Source organism: Lissotriton vulgaris, chromosome 12 (assembly GCF_964263255.1).
Source record: "Lissotriton vulgaris chromosome 12, aLisVul1.2, whole genome shotgun sequence".
Lineage (NCBI taxonomy): Eukaryota > Metazoa > Chordata > Amphibia > Caudata > Salamandridae > Lissotriton > Lissotriton vulgaris.
The window spans coordinates 660,026,803-660,047,585 of NC_141700.1; positions in this window are offsets into that span (position 1 = coordinate 660,026,803).

Here is a 20,783-nt window from a genome sequence, read left to right on the forward strand (position 1 = left end):
ATGTATCTGCGTTATAGTGATATGTTTGAGGTAAAGGGAGTGGATTCTCGGAAAATCATGTCCGTTTCAAAGGCTGCCATATACAGACATGCCAGGCTAGGGGCAAATGTTCTTCAGTTTGAAGTTCCCAGGATCTGGTGGTATAGCTGTTTGTCAAATTAGAGAAAGATTTCTGTGAGAGCTATAGTTGCACACTCCATGATAAGGCTGACTGGAGTTGGTGAAGTCCATTTCTCAGCTAGTAGTGCACCCTCCACCACATCAAGTGTAGCTGTTTGGGGTATGTTAGTGTAGAGTGCCTTTAAGTCCAATGTGATCATCAGGTCAATCCCATGGGTGTCCTCGGTGTTCTCGATCAATGGTAGCACATCTCTAGTGTCCTGTAGAAATGTCTGTGTTTTTTGAACCTCTGGTTGTAGAGAGTGGTCACAGACTGCGGGATAGCGACTCCAATAAGGAGTTTATTCCTGATGCAAAGGATCATCCAGGTGGTGGGTGCTATCCCTTATGTATTTTGGCAAGATAGAAAAGTAGGGAAATAGCTTGTCTGTTAATCAGTAATTCAGCCTCATTTATGCTTATCCAGCCCTGAGTCTCAGCATCAGATACAAGTGCGGTGATCTGTGTAGTCACGCGCCCGGTAGGGTCAGTTGAAATGGGGGTGTAGTAAGTTAGATTAACCAACTGGCGGCTGCATTCTCTATTATAATCCGTGGTCGACATGATCTCTGTTGAGCCCCCTTTGTCATCTTGTTTTATGGAGATCTTGGTGTCATTGGCCAATGATTTCACTGCTGCTGATTGTGAAAAAAGAAGATTGTAAGTCTAGCATGACAACTGTCTTGTATTTGGGACATATAATTTCTTCTGAAGGAATTAGTCACAAGTTTGAACTGATTTGAGCATAAGTGAGGCACCTTCACCATATAACAAAGATCACAGACATTCATTTTAGGTGTGGTAGACATGAGCTCAAAGTTCATTCCTGGTTTTGCCAATGTGTCTTTATGCTTAAGGCCTCTGCTAAAAAATGTGTTAAGTTAAGACTTTCAAAGGTAGCATTGCTGTTTTATCAACTCTTGGGCCATTTGATATTTGCAGGAAGGCTTTGTTATCCACTGATGCTACTTCATCTTGGTTGGGCGCTGTTCTTTCTCAGGTTGTTGATGGCGAAGAGAGAGTTATAGCTTTTGCCTCACTATCTCTCAGAGGTGCACAGGAGATGTTCTCTGAGAATGAATCATTGACTGTATCCTGGGCTGTTTAGCATTTCAAGTTCTTTTGGTAGGGGATATCGGACTATCAACCCTAATGTGCAAATATTTTCCAGTAATGGGAGTGTGAATATGACCTAAGGAATTAAGAGATGGTCTGAGGGTTTGACTGATTTTAATTTCTGTGTTGACTGTGTTCTATGTGTGAGCGATAAAGCTTCTGATTGCCTCTCCAGATGACCTCTTCCAAGTGTTGATGTGGCGGATGAACCTGTTTTAGATGGTTGAGTAAAGGAAAATGCTTTGATTCCTGAAGAAAGGGGCAGCCATATTATTACTGATGAAACCCTAAAGGATGTCCCGGAATGTGTATTCAAGAGTTGGCCTGATGCCAAAGAAGCGTCCAATTGCATAAAGGCCTATTGGAATGTACTTGATAAATTAAGCCACTTGGATGGGATGGTGTGCAGATTCTTCTACATAGTGAAGGACCGGGTTTTAGAACACAGCGGCGTCAGGGAAACCGCCCGATGCCTTTGAGTTCCCCTGCCTTGGCAAACAGAGACACGGGACACTTCTTGATGACGTCAAAGACCAAAGTTTATTGGCTGCAACCAGGAACAGAGGTCTACGAAGCACACACGGGTGGTTCGCTAGAGACTGCACAAATTCAATGAGCGGAGCATGGTCTTTTATGCCAAAATCAAGCCTCAGGCAACATTCCAAATTAGCATTGGGTTCATACAAACTGACCAATAGAAATGCGACATTTTGTAAGTAGCGTATGACGACAATCCCACTTTCCGTTGTCCAGCCCACCAGAAATGACCAAGCACATTCCAATATTCTTGTTCGATCAGGCCGGACAAACCCATCATAAAACCCTCAACCCAAATCAGTGATTATGTCGTAAAGGAAGGAACAGAAACAGATTGGAAGTGAGATAGAAAGGTGGGAGCAGTGTACCTTAAACTTCGGCATGTCCTACTCTTTGATCTTTATCTGACCAGCTGTTTAACAAGGAACTGGCTCAGCGAGGTCAGCCTCGGGCAAGGGAGTCAGTTCGGCCAGGTCACTCAGAAGTCAGCTAAGGTGTACGTGTCTCAAAGACTCGTTCGGCCGCAGTCATCGGCCTATGTGAGGGCAACCACACAAAATGGCTGCCGTACACAAAATGGAACCCGAAGGTTCAAACGAAATCCCTGAATACGTAGTGTTCTCATTGATCGATTTATGCGAATACACTCGTACATACTACACTCGTGATTTGCGGTCTGCTGACACCAAAATCGTCTATTTACGACGACTTTTATTGAACGGGTTCGGAACCACCAAACCTCACCCAAAAACTACGGAACTACAGTAGTCTGTGGGAGAAGGTGATCAATATGGCCCATTATGGGCCTTTAGGTAGACGTTTAACAAAGGCAAGCTTGAGGCAAGTTCTCCTCTACTGTCAGCAGTGGAAGTGTAAGTCCCTTCCAATCCTTGGATGAAATTGGGTCTTGACATTTTGGATCCTTTTGATCTTTTATCTAAAAAGGAACATTATGTTCAATTGTTGATTGATCATATGTCGAAGGGGGTAGTGACCGAATGGGAGGGTGTGGTTAGGACAGAAACTGTGATAGTTTTCGAGAGGGAGGAGTTTGCTAGAGAGGGTGTACTGTAGTTCTTGGTGATTTTCCATGGTGAAACCATTTGTCTCACAGGAAATTCTAGATTTTCTTGAAGGTGTAGCTATTGCATCTTTGAGTACAGCTCTTTACTCACCACAAGCTAATGGTCTAGTAGAACAGATGAAAATTAAGATTTGCGTTCAAAGTACATTTGAGAACAAGATCTTACTAATAGAGATGCTACACGAAACCTGCTGGATTCATAGAGATACACCAATCACTTTGGAGTCTCCTTTTTTCACGTAAGCAAAGAATGCCAGATTCCTAGGCTTAGACCTATGTGATTACATTTTGGAAAAAAAATAGTTGATTGCGAAATCTTTTCAGATGAAGTGATCGATGCAAGGCTCAAACACTATCAGAGGAAGTATAAGGCTAGGTATGATACCAAGCGGTCTACCAAATTAATTGAATGGAAGGTGGGTAAAAAAGTAATGGTCAAAAAACCTGGTAATACAAGAAAGGGTGTAACCAGATTCATGGAACCTTTTATCATAAGCAAGGTAAAAAGGAGTGGTGTGCTTTTAGATTTGGGTGATGTTTGGAACATGTCCATGTTGGTCAAAGTCGATTCTGCAACTAATGAGGATCCTAATCTGAATGTTCTTCATTCTACAGTGAACACCCTTTCCATTTAAAGTGTTCAGCCTGCTGGCACCACTCAAAATCTTAGAAATGTTGGTAATGGGAAACTAAATGGTGTTTACGACTTTTCCCTAGTTTCCAGTTTAACAGCTTCTGCTGTGGATATCTCTACCTGTCTGAACATCATTAAATATTTACCTGAATCTCAACTTTTCCATGTGATCTGGGAGATTAACAGTATATTTATCTTAGGTATTCCTGGAGAGCTTATGAATTTGCTCCAGGACGTGCTCACATTCCTTCCAAATGAATGCTCCGGTGGTTCTTTCCCACCTAGCTCTTAATGCCAGCAGTTTGTCAAAGTCATTGACAGGAGTGTTCTGTAAAGTCACAAGTCCAGCCTGCATCCACTACCAAAGCTCAGCAGAGTCTGCAAAAGTCATGCATTTGCAACTCTGTAGAGTTTAGTCCAAATAACTGCTGCATCAGCGTGGCATATGGCTAAAAATTTGCCAGAGGAAATTGTCCTCTTCAACCATCGCATCTAGGGAGCAAAATATTCCCTTGGAGTAGGAATCTCTTGCAGCCTAAATCCCCACCATGGACCATTCCCTCAACTGCCTTTCTGTAAAGAATCCCTCTTGTTAGATTTGGGGGTCTCTGGTTGGCACAGGTAAAGACTTGTGACAAGCAGGGACCCTCTCCTCTAGTCAGGATAAGGGGATCACCCTCTAAAATAATCCCTGCTCACCCTTTAGGTAGTGTGGCGCAAGCAGACAAGACTTATCTCAGAGCGTCATAGGTTAAGCATTTGTGAGCACATACAGTAATTCCAGAATACACCACAACAGGACACCAGTCTAGTTTATATCAAAAATAGGTACTTTATATATAGGTTTGAGCAGACTTATTACAAGACCAAAATAACGTTTCAAATCCGGCCACCATATTATGCAGCAAAGCGTTATCATTGAAAGCGTACTCTTTGAGTCCTGTGCGACTCGTTCTCTTAATTCCAGGCGTTCGGTACTGGGAAATGCACAGAAGAGTCAACTGAGTGCAGCAGATGCTTCTGTCCGGTGCGTGCAGGGATATTGTTTGAGTTGATCGCAGTACCTTAATTGCAAGGTTCGTCGCGCACAAGTGGCGAAAGCGAAGGTGATGCAAGCGGCTTTGTTGGCCTGGAATGGTGCGAGCTCTAGCTCATGGCCGTCGGTAGTCCGAGGCATAAGTCGAGGAACTGGCTGTGATGCACGCGGACGATGCAGATTGCGGGGTGTTCGCTTGTTGCGCTGCGTACGAGCCGTACCTTTCGTTCAGGCTGTGGACAAGATGCGGGCCGGGTGGCACGGAGCGGCCAGTACGGTGCGTACAGGCAGGCTCCTTGGTGCGGCGCGTTTCCAGAGATCAGGAGCGTGGTGTGGGGCGGCCGGTACGCTTCGGGCATACGGACCGTACAGGCCTTGTGCTGTACCTCCGATCTAACTTCTGGCGGTGGGGGCTGCGAAGCGAGCAGTGTAGCTCGACGGGAAGGAGAAGGCAGGACGGGACGAGCACGGCTCAGGCAGAGCGGAGTCACCCGTGGCAGGGCGGCCAGGCACAGGCTGCACAATCGATGGGGGATGAGGCGCACTTAGGGTCGCGGCTTCCAGCCGCACAAAAGGGGTCGAGCAAACATCCAGAGCTCGTCAGGAAAGGCCGCGAGAGTCCAATGATCCCGGGACTCTGGTCAGGGAGCAAGCTCAGTTCCAAGCCCTTGGAGATTGTTTGAATGCACAAATAGTCAAAGTCTCTTTCAGTCCTTCTCCTCTCCTCCCTCAGCAAGGCACCTACTGCAGGCCAGTCCCCCAGGTCAGGGACAGTATTCCTCCTCACAGCGTCTTCCAGATCCTTCTAGTTGGGCAGAGGTTCTTCATGGTCAAATAGTAACTGATTTCTTAGGAGCAGGGCTCCTATCTTTATACCTAAAATCCTTTGTTCTTTCAGGCCAGGGGGGCCTTTGCTTAATCCAGTCCACTTCCTGAGCACTTTGTTTTGGAGACTCTGGCTTTTCTTTCAGTGTGCAGGGCAGAGACATCAGAAGCTCCCCAGGTGGTGGAGCCAGCATTGAGGTGGCAGAGCACAGCCCTATTCAGAGTCAAGGGGCACTCCTCCCACCCATCCTGGTGTAATCTCTCTATTCACCACCTGGCAGCCTAGACTGTCTCCTGGAATTCCCCAGCCCTGTCACTCACAGAAACCAGACAGCAGATACACATAAGAGCAGAGGCGGGCTGAAATGGTTAGGCAAGCAACCACCAGCTTTCTAAAAGTGGTGTTTGCAAACACAGGATATTAAAATAAACTTTAATAAAAGATGTATTCTAATATGCTGAGTTCAGGCATACCAAACTTGACTTTCTACCATGTTCCCTGAGCCTGCTGGGATTATAGAGTGTAATAATTCCAGCAGCCCATTCTGGCCTATGAGAACAGGTAGCTTTCCAATAGTGAAAAACGGAAATGGCTGTAATTCACTATTAGGACATGCCACACACATCAGGGCGTGTCCGACCTTATGCTTACAATGCACCCTGCCCTTGGGCCTACCATAGGTGTGATTCACATGAAGTAAAGGTGTTTTTTTAGGAGCTGGCAAGTGTGTGTACTTGAAGTGAATGTTGAGGTTAGGGACACTAGCCTCTAGACTGGGCTCTCCAATAATAACGAAAACGAAGTTTTCTCATTAGATTATTCACATTTATTTCAGTTCACACATTTCAAATCTGTGTTTTTTTAGACGTAGTATTCATATTTCTTGCCAACATAATGAAACTCTTATGTTGTGTTAAACATTGTTGTGTTGATCCAAACTTTCAAAATACCCAATGCATTTCGGGTCAAACAACAGCCATGACCCTTCGTCAGGGGTCTAGATAAAGGAAATCAAACAGGACCAAATTAGTCACCCGACACAATGACCAACAATTTAACATTGACACCTCACTAAACAACTGACTGCATGGTAAAGGAACACGGACAATCGTGGTGAAACAAGAACCCAAATGAACCAAAGTGAAATGCCTGATGCCTGGATAAACAATGCTAAAACGAGCAAAAGAATGCTCCACCTTCGTGCTGTAGGAGAATCCTAGCGTTAGCTACTGGCTTTAATTTAAACACTCTCGCGTTACAGTACACAAAAATGCAACTATCATATGCAAACTTACAAGTTTAAACGCGCGTTCGCGCTTCCATGGACATCAACAGGTTAGTAACTATCCAACTAGCTGCGTTCTCATAGGCTGCGGGGTGTGTCACGTGATCGCGGTTGCAACCAATAGTGTTGCAGGGCCGTGGTCATGTGAGGAGAGTGTACTGACTTCAAAACAGAAATACGGTGATCACGCTAGATCAGAATGCACCCACGGAGAAAAAGGTTTACCAGCGCGCAGTTAACGCAAAGCATAATAAATAACATATGATGCTCAACAAAATCGGCAATAACAAAGTAAACATGAAACAATATCAACATCAAAAACCTTGCTACAAGCGAAATTCATCTCATTGCAACTTGACGCATATGCAGGGAAACAGGATCTGGGCACAAGTCAATGACAGTCATAAAACCCACGCATGCTCAATACGATCATTCAACCCCATGGGCTGGGCAGAGTTCAATTTTTTGATCCAGTGGAACTCTGCTTTTAGTCTATGTTTCATAGGATCCATGTCTGGGCGCTGATGGATGACCTCTAAAACCATGGGGTTGAATGATCGTATTGAGCATGCGTGGGTTTTATGACTGTCATTGACTTGTGCCCAGATCCTGTTTCCCTGCATATGCGTCAAGTTGCAATGAGATGAATTTCGCTTGTAGCAAGGTTTTTGATGTTGATATTGTTTCATGTTTACTTTGTTATTGCCGATTTTGTTGAGCATCATATGTTATTTATTATGCTTTGCGTTAACTGCGCGCTGGTAAACCTTTTTCTCCGTGGGTGCATTCTGATCTAGCGTGATCACCGTATTTCTGTTTTGAAGTCAGTACACTCTCCTCACATGACCACGGCCCTGCAACGCTATTGGTTGCAACCGCGATCACGTGACACACCCCGCAGCCTATGAGAACGCAGCTAGTTGGATAGTTACTAACCTGTTGATGTCCATGGAAGCGCGAACGCGCGTTTAAACTTGTAAGTTTGCATATGATAGTTGCATTTTTGTGTACTGTAACGCGAGAGTGTTTAAATTAAAGCCAGTAGCTAACGCTAGGATTCTCCTACAGCACGAAGGTGGAGCATTCTTTTGCTCGTTTTAGCATTGTTTATCCAGGCATCAGGCATTTCACTTTGGTTCATTTGGGTTCTTGTTTCACCACGATTTTCCGTGTTCCTTTACCATGCAGTCAGTTGTTTAGTGAGGTGTCAATGTTAAATTGTTGGTCATTGTGTCGGGTGACTAATTTGGTCCTGTTTGATTTCCTTTATCTAGACCCCTGACGAAGGGTCATGGCTGTTGTTTGACCCGAAATGCATTGGGTATTTTGAAAGTTTGGATCAACACAACGATGTTTAACACAACATAAGAGTTTCATTATGTTGGCAAGAAATATGAATACTACGTCGAAAAAAACACAGATTTGAAATGTGTGAACTGAAATAAATGTGAATAATCTAATGAGAAAACTTCGTTTTCGTTATTATTGGAGAGCCCAGTCTAGAGGCTAGTGTCCCTAACCTCAACATTCACTTCATTTTCCAAGGCACGTTCAGGCTACGTGCGTCGACGAGGGCACCCACCAGGAAATTTAAAGCAATCATTGTTGAAATTGTTTACAGAGTGCTCAGGATTACACAATTTGTTGTCTAAGTGTGTGTACTTGCCCAGCTACCATGACAGTACCAGACTGCACGCAGGTTCTGCAATGGCAGACCCTAGACACATTTTACAAGGCTGCTTCTGTGGGTGGCACAACCAGTGCTGCAGGCCCACTAGCAGCATTTGGATTTACAAGCCCTGGCACTCCCGGTGCATTTTACTGGGGTCTGACAGTAAACCAAATAAGCCAATCATGGAAACCAATCACATATACACTTTTCATAGGGAGCACTTGCACTGTGGCACTGATTGGCAGTGGCACAGTGCCCTGAGCAGCTAACACCAGCAAAACACATGAGGCACATCATCAAAAAGTGGAAGGGAGACTCACGCCAAGGCGCCAGGTCTAACACCTCTCCAGGTGTGGCTGTCCTATCAGAGGCAAAGTCGGAGCATACAGCAAATGCTGCTGAATATTTTTGACCGCTGACCTCCAGCAGTAGAGTGTGAAGACAAGTAGAGCTGGCTGTCATGTCATTTTCAAGTGCGCTCCGAACATCAGAGCAATCAGTGCTCCTCCACGATTTGAGTTACCTATTTACACCATGTCTGTCACGTTGGGTACCTAAACCCATCCAGCCAATCACTTCCGTGGAACTGACAATAAATATATTTTAAAGTCTATCCTCCCATGCCTCTCTTGTGAACCTGGCGCCGCAGAATGTCCAGCGAGACACGGTGCCTCCAAACTGTATCTGCATGTTCTTCATAATACCAACCTGAAAACCCAGAACAGGGCAGTAACTTCACCCAAGGGAGAAAACACAAAGTGCAGTAATGGTCATCAATTCTGAAATACTTGGGAGCATTGCACACAGTGTTTGCTGTCCATAGAGTCCCTGGTGCAATTTCTAAGACTGAAAATGGTTTGTTTACAAAACTGATGTTGAGTGAACCTGCTCTTGGTCTATCGCTGGTCAGATCTTTAGTCAATTTTTCATGTACACCGTATTTCAATAATGAAAAGAGCTCAGAATTGCACATATATTATAAATAGATGATATGAACTGGTAATTTCGAATCAACACAGGTACTTTGTAGAGTGTTTTTCTAGCATTCCATGATAATTTTAAAAGCAAGGAGCAAGACCTAGTTGGATCTAGCGGAGATCATGAAGTGGTAGGAATATGACATGAATCAGAGGGCAAGGGGATACAATAACCAATCTAATCATTGTGCTTTTACTTTCAATTTATTAGATTTATCAGCGGCATACAGGTGATATTGAGTAGAAAGCTGCTGCGGTTGAAGGGAGGGACACAATGTGGTCTGTGTTGGCTACTAGTAGCTCTAAGTTTGCAGCTACTCAACAAGGATCTGAAAGACAATGATTAGCATTCAGTAGATCATTGCATTCAGGGCTAAGATTTTTGATTATGGATGAAGTCATTTACATAATCTATGGATTAATAGAGAATTTAGTGATCTTAGAAGCTCTTGAGAGCACTAATTCTTTAGGCCCTGGGAGAAGTAGAGCAGGGTGTTCAGGCGGGCATTCCTCTGCTTTTTAATGGTGATATTAACAAACTGCCCATAACAAAATCAATGAGTAAAAGAAATAGTCCTACATTCATACTGTTGTTTTATGCCTTGCATCCACAGCAGGGTAGCTTCTAGGTCATTTCCAGCTTCAAATATAGGGGCTCGTGGGTTTTTGAGGCCACTCGGGTGTCCTTGGGCAATATGGAATGTCTATCAGATCTTGTCGGATTCATAATGCCTCCTTCAGCTGCCGCAAAACGAACACAGTAATCAGCTACAGGAATGAAGAAGTAAAAAGGACACAAATTAAGAAGTTTTCCACATAAATAAGGACTGCTGCAGAGTTTTATTACAGTTTCTAAATATTTATGAAAAACCATTCCGGATTCGGAGCTGGTGGGTAGCACAGTTCGGTGGTAGAGTGTAGGGATTCCTGCAGATATTGGCATCTGAACTTCATACATTTTATGTAGAGCGCCTTAAAATATGTTCTGTTAGGAGCAAAAAGAAATATCAGTGCTACCCCAATGAAGGAACTGTTCTTGTCTTATTTTAGTTGCCCCCATGCAACTCAAAATACAAGGCGTTCTTCAAATGAGGGTCCCCTTACCTGATTGTTTGCTGCCGGTGGTACTCCAACCACTGTTGGTTGGCAAAGCCAGGCCCACCTCCTCCTTAGCTCTCTGTCGAAGATATTCAAGTTGGATGTCTGAACAAAACAGCACCGGGCATGAAACTTTGGAACCCCGAATCAGACTCAATCAACGAGGTTAATTATTATGTGGGTCAGAAAATATTGAATTAAATTGTATTATAATGCCTATTCCCTACTGGAACATCGAACGACTGGTTGTCCTTTTACCTCACCCTCATGTATTGCCTTTTCTGGGTTCCTAACGTTCAGCCTGCCCTCCTCTGCTTTTTTTCAACACAGCAAGCTCTAGAACAGTCAGCCGGCTGCATGTAGCACATTAAATAAAACAACAATACAAATAATGCATACGTCCATCACACAAGCAAAAATACCATTGTGTCCTGTTGCTTTGAATTCTTGCCAAGGAGATTGCTGCTTTTCAGCCCACATGGACTTGCAGGGACGTCAACTCACCAAAACACCATGAGTAGCGGACATCTTATCATGTAACAATTGACCTCAAAGACATCACATTTTTGACTTGTTGTCCATCCTTAACCACTCATCAGCCACTGATAAGGGGCTAGGGGATGGGCAAGGAATAGAGGTTGTATGACAGTACAACGCGGGCTATTACCAGGCGTGCCATTACAACGCTGTTTTTACAACGCAAGTCATTACAATGACTTGCGCTGTAAGCGCTGGATAGTGGAATAGTTTAATTTTCTATTCCAACTCCAGCCCACGTTACAGTAGGGAAGGTGTTGGAATAGAAAACGAAACTATTCCCTATCCAACAGCGCTCTCCAGCGCAAGTCGTTGTAACGACTTGGGTTGTAAAAGCAGCGTAGTAATGGCAGCGCGTGGTAATGCCCGCATTGTAAAGGCTGCTCACCAGGAATAGATCCCCAGAAGGCTTAGGGAACCCTGCTCTATTTCTCTTCATATTGCGGCCATCTTGCTCCCTGATACCAGAACTGGAGAGGGCAATGCAAATGGCACCAACAGATTAGACAAGGTAGCAGTTGCTACCCCGGACAACCCTCAACAGATGACCATGTAAACTTTCAATCTATGCCTCTGGAGATCAATGTTACAGTTTCTAATAGGTTGACATCAACTGTGCAGATTTTACAACTATATTTTAATCCTTATTTTTAATGTATGACAAAGTTAAACTTTGGCTTTAGAGGTCATCATGAACAAATGAATGAATATATGAGGTATTTGTATAATGCATCAGCTGCTAAAAAAAAGTCGTCCTGGCACTACAGACTACAGAGGGTCAGGTAATGCTCCAGTTGGATGCAGAAAAACAGGTTTCAGTTGCTTTCTGAAGAAAAGTTCAGTTGGCACACTTTGAAGGTCAACTGGGTGAGAATTCCAGAGTTTTGCTATGAAGAAGAGGAAGGATCTGCCTACAAATATGACTTGATCATTGCGCGGATCTCTAAGTAGATGTGCGTTTTCTACTCTAAGTACCCTGGTACCGCGGCTGCCAGAGCTTTGGTGGGGCTCCCGCGCTTTTGCTCTGCCACTAGCACTATTCGGAGGCTGCATTGGCTTCCAGCTGAAAAACGTATCCACTTTAAGACACTTTGTCTCTCCTTTAAGATCTTGAAATCCTCGAAGCCCCGCCCTGTTGGGCAACATGATTACCCCCTACGTTTCCTCTCGTCCACTCCGCTCTGCAGAGCAACATCTGGCGATTGTGCCTAGAGTCAGACTTGCCCGGGCGGGTGGGCGTTCTTTCAGCTATCTCGCACCCAAGCTATGGAACTCCCTGCCCTCACATATCCGTTCCATTGACTGCCTACTTGCTTTTAGGAAAGCTATTAAGACCTTTCTTTTCCCTCCATTATAGACGGTTATAGGTTTTTTTCTCACTACTTGTCAGTATGGTATATGTTGTCTGTGCCCTCTTCATGGCCAGCGCCGGGACGCCCCTTCGGTGGGGCAGCTGTGCGCTTTATAAAACTGTTAACATAACATAACATAACGTAAGAGTGTATCCTTTTGCCAGCTTCTGCAGATAGCGGGCCGGTCGTAGTTCAGACCGTATAGGCAATCAAAATTGCTCAGATTTTGATGTGGACAGAGATCCAGTGAAAAGATATAAGATTTGAACACATCGATAGACATCTAGGAAGTTTAAGGACCAATCTTGTGGTAGCATTTTGAACAACCTGTTGCTGGGCTGAGGAGAATTAGTTTGAGAAGGCCCAAGTAAAGGGCGTTCCCATAGTCCAATTAAGATATAATTAAGGGCATAATTGTCTTTCTTAACAGTAGAAGGAAAGAAGTCCAAGATTCTACTCCGAGACTAAAGAAGGCCACAGAAAATACTCGCTAATGTGGAAATCTGAGATTTGAAAGCGAGATCTACATGGAGTTTCAAGTTCTTGTCTATTTTAACTGGAGTTAGGGCTAGAGGAAGTTCCGATAGCCACCAGATTGCGTTGTCTGTGAGGATAACTTTGCCAAAGATAGTAGTTCTAATTTATAGGAATCAAGTTTTAAGCAGCTGTAACGCAGCCATGCGATAACTATCAACAGGCAGGATTTGCAGTTAAGATAGTAGGTGGCAAGATTGCCTCCACTGATGGCAATGAGTTGATATGTCTTTCGCACAGGCTACAATGGAGAATCCAAAGGAATACCCCAACTGAGCAAAGGGGGCATATAGGAATTTGAAAATGTGAGGCTGGTAGAAGAGCCCCGTGGGACACCACATTTAGGCATATAGGTGGTTGTTTGAAAGAAAGAGAGAAACACTGATTCATTTCTGTTTTTAAGAAAAGACACCAGCCAGTCTAGGCCTAAGTTATCGCAGCCCAGATTGTGGAGACAATGTAGTAAAATGGAATGGAAAACCGTTTCAAAGGCTGAAGAGAGGTCGAGTAGGATGAGAGCGGTTGATCCTCCTACGACCAATGTAGCCCTAACTTGCTCTGTGCTAGCTAAAAGATCTGCTTCTCTGCCATACCATGGTCTGAAACCTGACTGAAAGATGTCTAAGCTGGAACTGGCTACTAGAAAGTTGAAAAGTTGGTAATTCACCAATGTTTCCAGAGCTTTGGCTGCAAGTGGCAGGAGAGAGATAGCCCAGTAATTAGAGAGGGTCAGCAGTGGCCTTCTTAAGAAGGGGAATAACCTTTGCAGGCTTCCATTTAGTGGGGGCTGAAGCTGAGGTTTGACAACTGATGTAAGGGCATATCCAACAGACCATTTGCCAGTTCAAAGATGTTGGTAGAACAGTGATCTTAGGGGGATCCTGAGTGACAGGTGGCAAGCACAGATGAAAACTCTATAATTAAAGTTGGAGAGAATTGGTAGAGTGCAGGCTTTAGAGGTTGATGATGAAATATAGAGGGGGAGTGGAAATGACACTGCCTGAGGTTGTGGCAGGAATATGGAGTAGAATGTGCGCTCTTTGTTGTGAAACCATTTGGCAACATAGTCGCTGGGATTTTGTGAGGGGGTCAGTCTTATCTTGTTGACAGGCTGTGGGTTGAAGCGTGCATGTTACAATGGGGAAAATGTATTCAGACAATTTGGATCAGTGGACTATTTTTTTGCAAAGAAGTGGACCTGCAACATGTGTATAACTTTGTGGTTGTATTTAAAGGCACAAAAATAAAGGGTCGTATTATCAAGAACGGCGATAACATTATCGCCGTTTTTGCAGCAGGAAACTGCCGCTAAAACTGCGATAAGGGGCTTGATAATATGCCCTTGTGAATTCCTATGGAAGCCCAGGTTCTGGTGTGGAGGACAGCAAACCTGGGCTTCTATAGGAATTCACAAGGGCATATTATCAAGCCCATTATCGCCGTTCTTGATAATATGGCCCATGGTCTTTAGCATCCTCTTAGTTATAAACTGTTTTCCAAAGACATTCTAGTTAAAAAAAATATATTTCTTCTCCTCTCTTAGGGTATTTGGGTACCAAGGGGGGTTGTGCAAAGAGTGACCAGTTTTGATAGGAGCTATTAAGTCCAGGACTAAGGTGATTCAGGAGTTAAACTAAGATACTTCCTCTGAGATGATAGTGTGTTTTCTTTGGTAGGTCGTTTTTTGCTTAAAGCTGCAGTGAACAAGTTAGGGTTCACCTTCGACCGGCGTCTAAAATGGTCGCAGAACGGGAGAAACAGATTCCGCCGGAACTGGAAAGGAACCGCCGCGAGGACTGTCCATAGTAATGGGATAGAGTGCTCAATTTGAAGAGAAGTAACACTAGTAAAGATCAGATCTAGTTGTGCCCGACATTGTGAGTAGGGCCAGGGTACGCCTTGTTTTGCACATGGACGTCATTTGGGGTAGCATGCTCCTTGCTACTCTTAGCACTTCCTTTACGATTCCTTGTCTCAGATGGAAGCAAGCTGCGACCCCTGACTACCTCCAAATGACGTCCATGGTTTTGCACCACCTGTTTGCAGTACAAGGCATACATCCATAAAATGTATCTGCAACCTTACTGATGCATAGTCAGTTTCCCAGCTTTCTAAACAGTGCTGTTTAAGAATAATCTAAGATTTCAGTAATATTAGCCTTCTCTGAATTGATGGCGAATTTAGGATGAGCGGCTTTGAGCTGTTCCGTGTGTGGTTGCAGCACCGTACTTATGCATAAAACATACATTCCACCAGCCGTAAGTGAATTCATCATTAGCATTCAACTAACTTCACTGACGAAAGCAGCGGAACAAAATGCTATAGTGCGGAGCCAGGGTTCATTAATTACACATGTTACACAGCGGGCAAAAGGAGATGGAAATTTCAGTTATGGGACAAATATATACACAGCTCTTCAGGCTGCTGCTTAAAGATAATACAATCTGCCCAATTCTATAATTTTGTAACCATTCTATAATAATGGGGGGAACCCAGAAGGTCAATACGGACCTGGGCACAATGCGGGAATGAAAAAATGGTCCATCAAGAACAAAGTAAATGGGCAAGTTTAAAAAAGAACTCAAAGTTGTAGGTGAATTTACAGTTTCTATAAGATGCCTATTTAAATATGATAAAACTTTTGTATTTTGACATTTGCTGTGGTTGTTGCTACTCTATTTTTTCTTGAATAGTACTACCTAACACTGGGCACTGCCTCCTCAACATTTTCACTATTCTTCTGGACATGAAGAACCACTCCCATTTTACTTAGCTCGATGTGGACCAAGAGATGGAGTCCAACTCGGAGGCTATGTTGATGTAAACCAGGGGTCTCAAATCTTTTCTGTAATGAGAGCTACTTCTGATCAGAGAAAATCGTTGTGAGCTACCGAAGGCCAAGTAACTCATACAGTGTTACCAAATACTCCTCGCCCAACTTCATGGACTTTAAATCTCATGTCCATGGACCCGATACTATGGTTTGAAAAAAATACTGTGACTTGGGGTACTGTGATAAGGCTGCAATGTGCATCAGTGAGTGTATGATCTGTGGGGATGTATGAACATGTGTGTGAATAAATGGAATATATGTGTATGGGTGACAGAGCCTGTGTCATATGTACTTGTGGCACAGGACATTCCTTTCGCCACATGTGGCACTGTCACGTGTACAACACAAACATACAACCATTTTTTTAAAATGGGAGAAATTTAAAGTGCAGAAAAATGCTCTCCGAAAATGTTTCTAATAAGGAAACATTTTCTGCACTTGATGGAACATTTTCATGCACTTTCAATTTCTCCTATTTAAAAAGAAATTGCTTAATATTTCTAGAAATGGCAGTGTGTCTACCAGCCACCGGTCGTAAGATGCCTAGTGTGTGTAAATGTGACACTTTGAAATGGGAGAAAATTCAACTGTAGAGTTAACTTTATGTTTATATGCATTATATAAAAACTCATCATTTAACTTTTCTCTCATGTCAAAATATCTTTACAAACCGCAGGTTATTTGTTTTGGAGGAGGACACCTATTTAAATTAGTAAGGTAAATAATCTGTTTCCTAAATCCTTTTTGCTAAGGGTGCAACAGTGCTACACTTGCTGTCAATCCAAGTGTTGAAATTAGAAACAGTTATTACAGGTATGGTAACCTGAGTGCACTGTGCCAATTAAACTCTAAATATTATCACACAATAAACACATGTAATCAAACTTGTCATGTATCAGACTGTAATTTTCATATAATCATGACATTGCAAATAGTTTCAAAAGTGAATCAAAAAATGAAATACAAAATGTGATAAAATGCCATTACATGTATTTTAACAATACTACTGATGTCATGTTCATTAAAAACACTGTTCATGTAACATTCAAATGAGTGCCCAATGCATTTTAGGTCGTTGCAGTGCCTTCCTTAGGGGCCAGTCTACAAAAGGAAAAAAAATATACTATATAAGTCATCATTATAACAGTTAATACCACGACAGTCTCATTACCCGGTTTCCAATACATATAACAAGTCTGTCGAAAATATTCACAAAACAATACAATGTAATAATTGCCACTCTTAGCCTGGGGCAGACTAGCACCCTCTCAGGTGATAATAATGTAGATATTGTGTTGTATAGAATCATGTTGGTTCCTTAAAATGAAATGAAAACACCCAGTGCACCCGTGACGTCACATAACTCAGCCTGCTGAACACTAGCTAATTACCTCAGTCACTGTATCGAGATTTCGAAATACTGTGCTGTCCGTCCTGTCAAAGGAAATTACATATGTCATCTAATGGTCCACATAACCATAGTTCAATTTGAAGGCATATACCGCTAATGTGCTCACCTGCGATTTGTAAATTTAAAAGTATTCAGAAATAAAATGTGTTCTCATGCTCCAATATTGACTTGCGTATGACTTACTTAAGAGCTAAATATTGCAGTGCTTCAGTTATGAACCTCTCTGACCCACATTGGTCCTAAATATGAGTGGAGCACTGCTCATGTATCAGGCTCTGTGGTCTGCAGGCTGATAATAAAGTAAAATAAACATAGTCTTTCCTTAACTTTAAAAGGAAAATGCAACATGTATTTATTGCAGTTCTTAGTAAAAAACAAACTCAAGGCTGGAAGCTACTCTCGGGTCTCTGCGAGCTACTGGTAGCTCCTGAACGGCTGGTTGGAGACACTTGTTCTATTCATATCAGTAGCAGTAACACTGACCTTACCTTGTACATTTTTATTTTCAATGTTCTTTAAATCCTCTTTGACCTTTTTTGGAACCTGCCCCATTCAATCTTCATTACAGATTTGCCAGAGGTTCCAATGTCCCACATGCTTTAGTTGAAACAATGCTATTTTTCTCAAGCAATAGCGAAACAGCTTTTATAGGCGGCATGTCCATTTTATCCACTCATCTCTTCTCTTCTCTTCTCTTCTCTTCTCTTCTCTTCTCTTCTCTTCTCTTCTCTTCTCTTCTCTTCTCTTCTCTTCTCCACATTCTGTGCTTTCTTGAAGGGGTTGTTTCTAAATTGTGGATCTGTATTAGCAGGTTTCTAACATCCACCACCATCTGATTTTTCCCCACTTTCTCAAAAGCTTCCATTAGCCTCTTATCCATCCTTCCTGTTGCCAGGTTGAGTGTTATACTTTTTTTTAAAAATGAAAAGGGGTAAGTACTGCATCGAAAGGCTCCCCTCCTAGTCACTGGCCTCCTGGTTTTGTTGCCCTTCTGGTCTATCTTCAGTGTGTTTTTGTAGCATTAGTGCAACTGTAGGACACAGCATTGCTACTTTAACACTACCAAGCAAAGGATCAACTGTAAGGTATTCAGCAGTAGACACAGGAGCCGTTTTCCAGCAGGGCCTGCATACCTTAGCCTCTCTTACTGCTTTTTGACTAGATATGTTTAACATTGTCAAGATCTGAACTTTGTTTTCCCTCTTTATTCGAAATTACCTTGAAATGGGTATGCCCCAGTCAGTGCAACCATTTAAAAAATAAAATAACTTATTGGACCAGCTCTAGAAGCTCATGACAAGCCTGTGAGCATGCTGCTAAAGTTCTCAAACATGAACTTCCAGAACACCTAATTTCTGAGGCAATGCAAAATAAATAAAGTTATTTCATTTGAGTCATGAGATCTTTTACTCATTGCTGGACAATTCTAATGAAAAATTAGTCTGTTATATGGATAATATTTACAGTTCTTTTTTATAGATTTTGCCTTCATTCATGTATGATAAGCCCCTAGAGTCATATAAACACAGCATAAGATATGTTTGTCTTCTGCAACCCAATATTATTTCTTACATAATATTTTTATGTATGTGATAGAACTAAGGCTGGGCGTAGGAGGCGTAGTTGCTCTACGCGGCGCACCATGGAGTTGACCCAAAACTCTGTGGAGTTCGGCTACGCACCTCCAACCCCCAGCAATACATATTTTCGAATGCAATCTACAATTAATGTAAAATAAAATCGCACTTACCTTATTGCAGCATCCCAAGCTGCCCTCCTCCTCCTCGCCGTAATCTATGATCCTACCATGACGTATGTCCAACGTAGGCGATTACAGCGAGGAGGAGGAGGGCAGCCCGGGACGCTGTGATAAGTACGGGTTTATTTTAATTAATTGTAGATCGCATTTAGAAAATATGTATTGCTGGGGTGAGAGGTGGAAGGGTCCGGGGCTGAACTCCGTACAGCTGCGGAGTCAGAAGTTTGGCAGAAATGTTGTGTTCTCCGTGGAACGCGGAGTATGCAAAATTCCGCAAACTCCACCAGCGTAGCGGAGTTCAGTGCCCAGGGTTAGTTAGAACCCTTTTAAATCGTTTTAAAGTATTTTATCACACATGGTCGGTTACGTTTTTCTTGACATACAGCAGTACTTTTTGCTTGCACAAGCATATATATTTAAGAGACTCTGCCATTTAACTTGATAAAAGAGTCCATATGATATAGTACTTTCATCATATGAGAGGTACTTGACAGTAACTGTAATGAAGACGTGATCCTGCACCAGCTGGTCAGTGTTGCAATTCCTTAACTATAAAGGGGGAAATATAGTGAGATACCAATATATCCCACCCCTCTAAACCAAGATATTTCTTCCAGGCCTTGATATTCCAACTGAACAAAGGGCATATTCCTGCTGAACAAAAGACTTTTCCATTGACCTATGTATTGAATTGGCCAACATCCAAGGAACCAGAGAAGTACTTGTTCTTTTTCCAGTGACTGCAAAGAGATACATGTAATAATGGAAAGTGGACCCTACTGCTTTGGTTTATTGGTAGGTTTAACAGATAACTCTACATCACCAGGAGTGCCAAGTTCCAGTCTAATACCGTCATTTTACAAAGAATTGTATTCTGATCCTCTTGTCTGAATTGCTATATGAAAGTGAACCAAGACAGTAAGTAGTATGTAAATTGACAGAAAAAATAAATAATAGAAATCTATTTTTAAGATGACAAGTTTAAAAGCAAATTTATAGAAATACACAGAGGATGGAAATAATATTAGGAACAGAAAAATTCATTTTCTTAAGAGAGCGAAAACATATGTGTTTCAAAAATCTAAACTATGAACCCTATTTAGAATCCTGGTTAGGGAGCATAGTTTTATTATTAAAGCAAAAGAAAAGTGATGGGGAAAAGGTAGTGGGAAGCAGGGTAGGGAAAGGAAAAGTATTGAGAGTACGGAAGGAGCCTCAACAAAAACTGGGAAAAAGAGGTGCACGTGTGGGGAATAGATTTTTTTTAAAAATCGTTGGAGGAAGCAGTTTGGGAAAGCCCACACACACAAAAAACGTGGGAGTGGGGAAGGAGGATTATGGGTGGAGAAAGGGAAAGGGGATGAAGGAAAAAAAGTCTCTTCAAACTTGAAGGTAAACCAATCATAAAAGACTTTTTTTACGATTAATGATATTTCTATCTTAAAAAATGTGAAAGATAATTAAAAAAATTAGGCTTTCAGTGAATTGGTAAATGGCTTAATCTTGTACATTTCGGCTAAACAGTCTATGCCACATACAATACAGACTATGTCATGCAAAATGCGCTTCTGCAACTGAGATTGGCCTGGCACATTCTAAGGCCCTGGTCTTCTGTGAGCCAGACCCTCTCCAGATCCTCTGTTTTTTCCTCACTAGATTGTACTTGTGTCTTTGCACACAAAGACCTTTTGCACTCTATGGCTCTGTCCCTCGCACAGGCTAAAGTAAAGACATCGAAGAATACCACATCAGGAATCTGGTGCATTTTTTCTATTGTTAGCTCAGATGGGGTGATCATTTTCTAGACTATGTTTAGAAGAAAATATTTATTTCAGAATAAATTTCTTACTATATTAGCCTGGTGCCACAGCCCATTAGCCATGAAAAGCATGAAGTGCTAGCAATAAAACATAGAGCCAGATTACCTAACCAG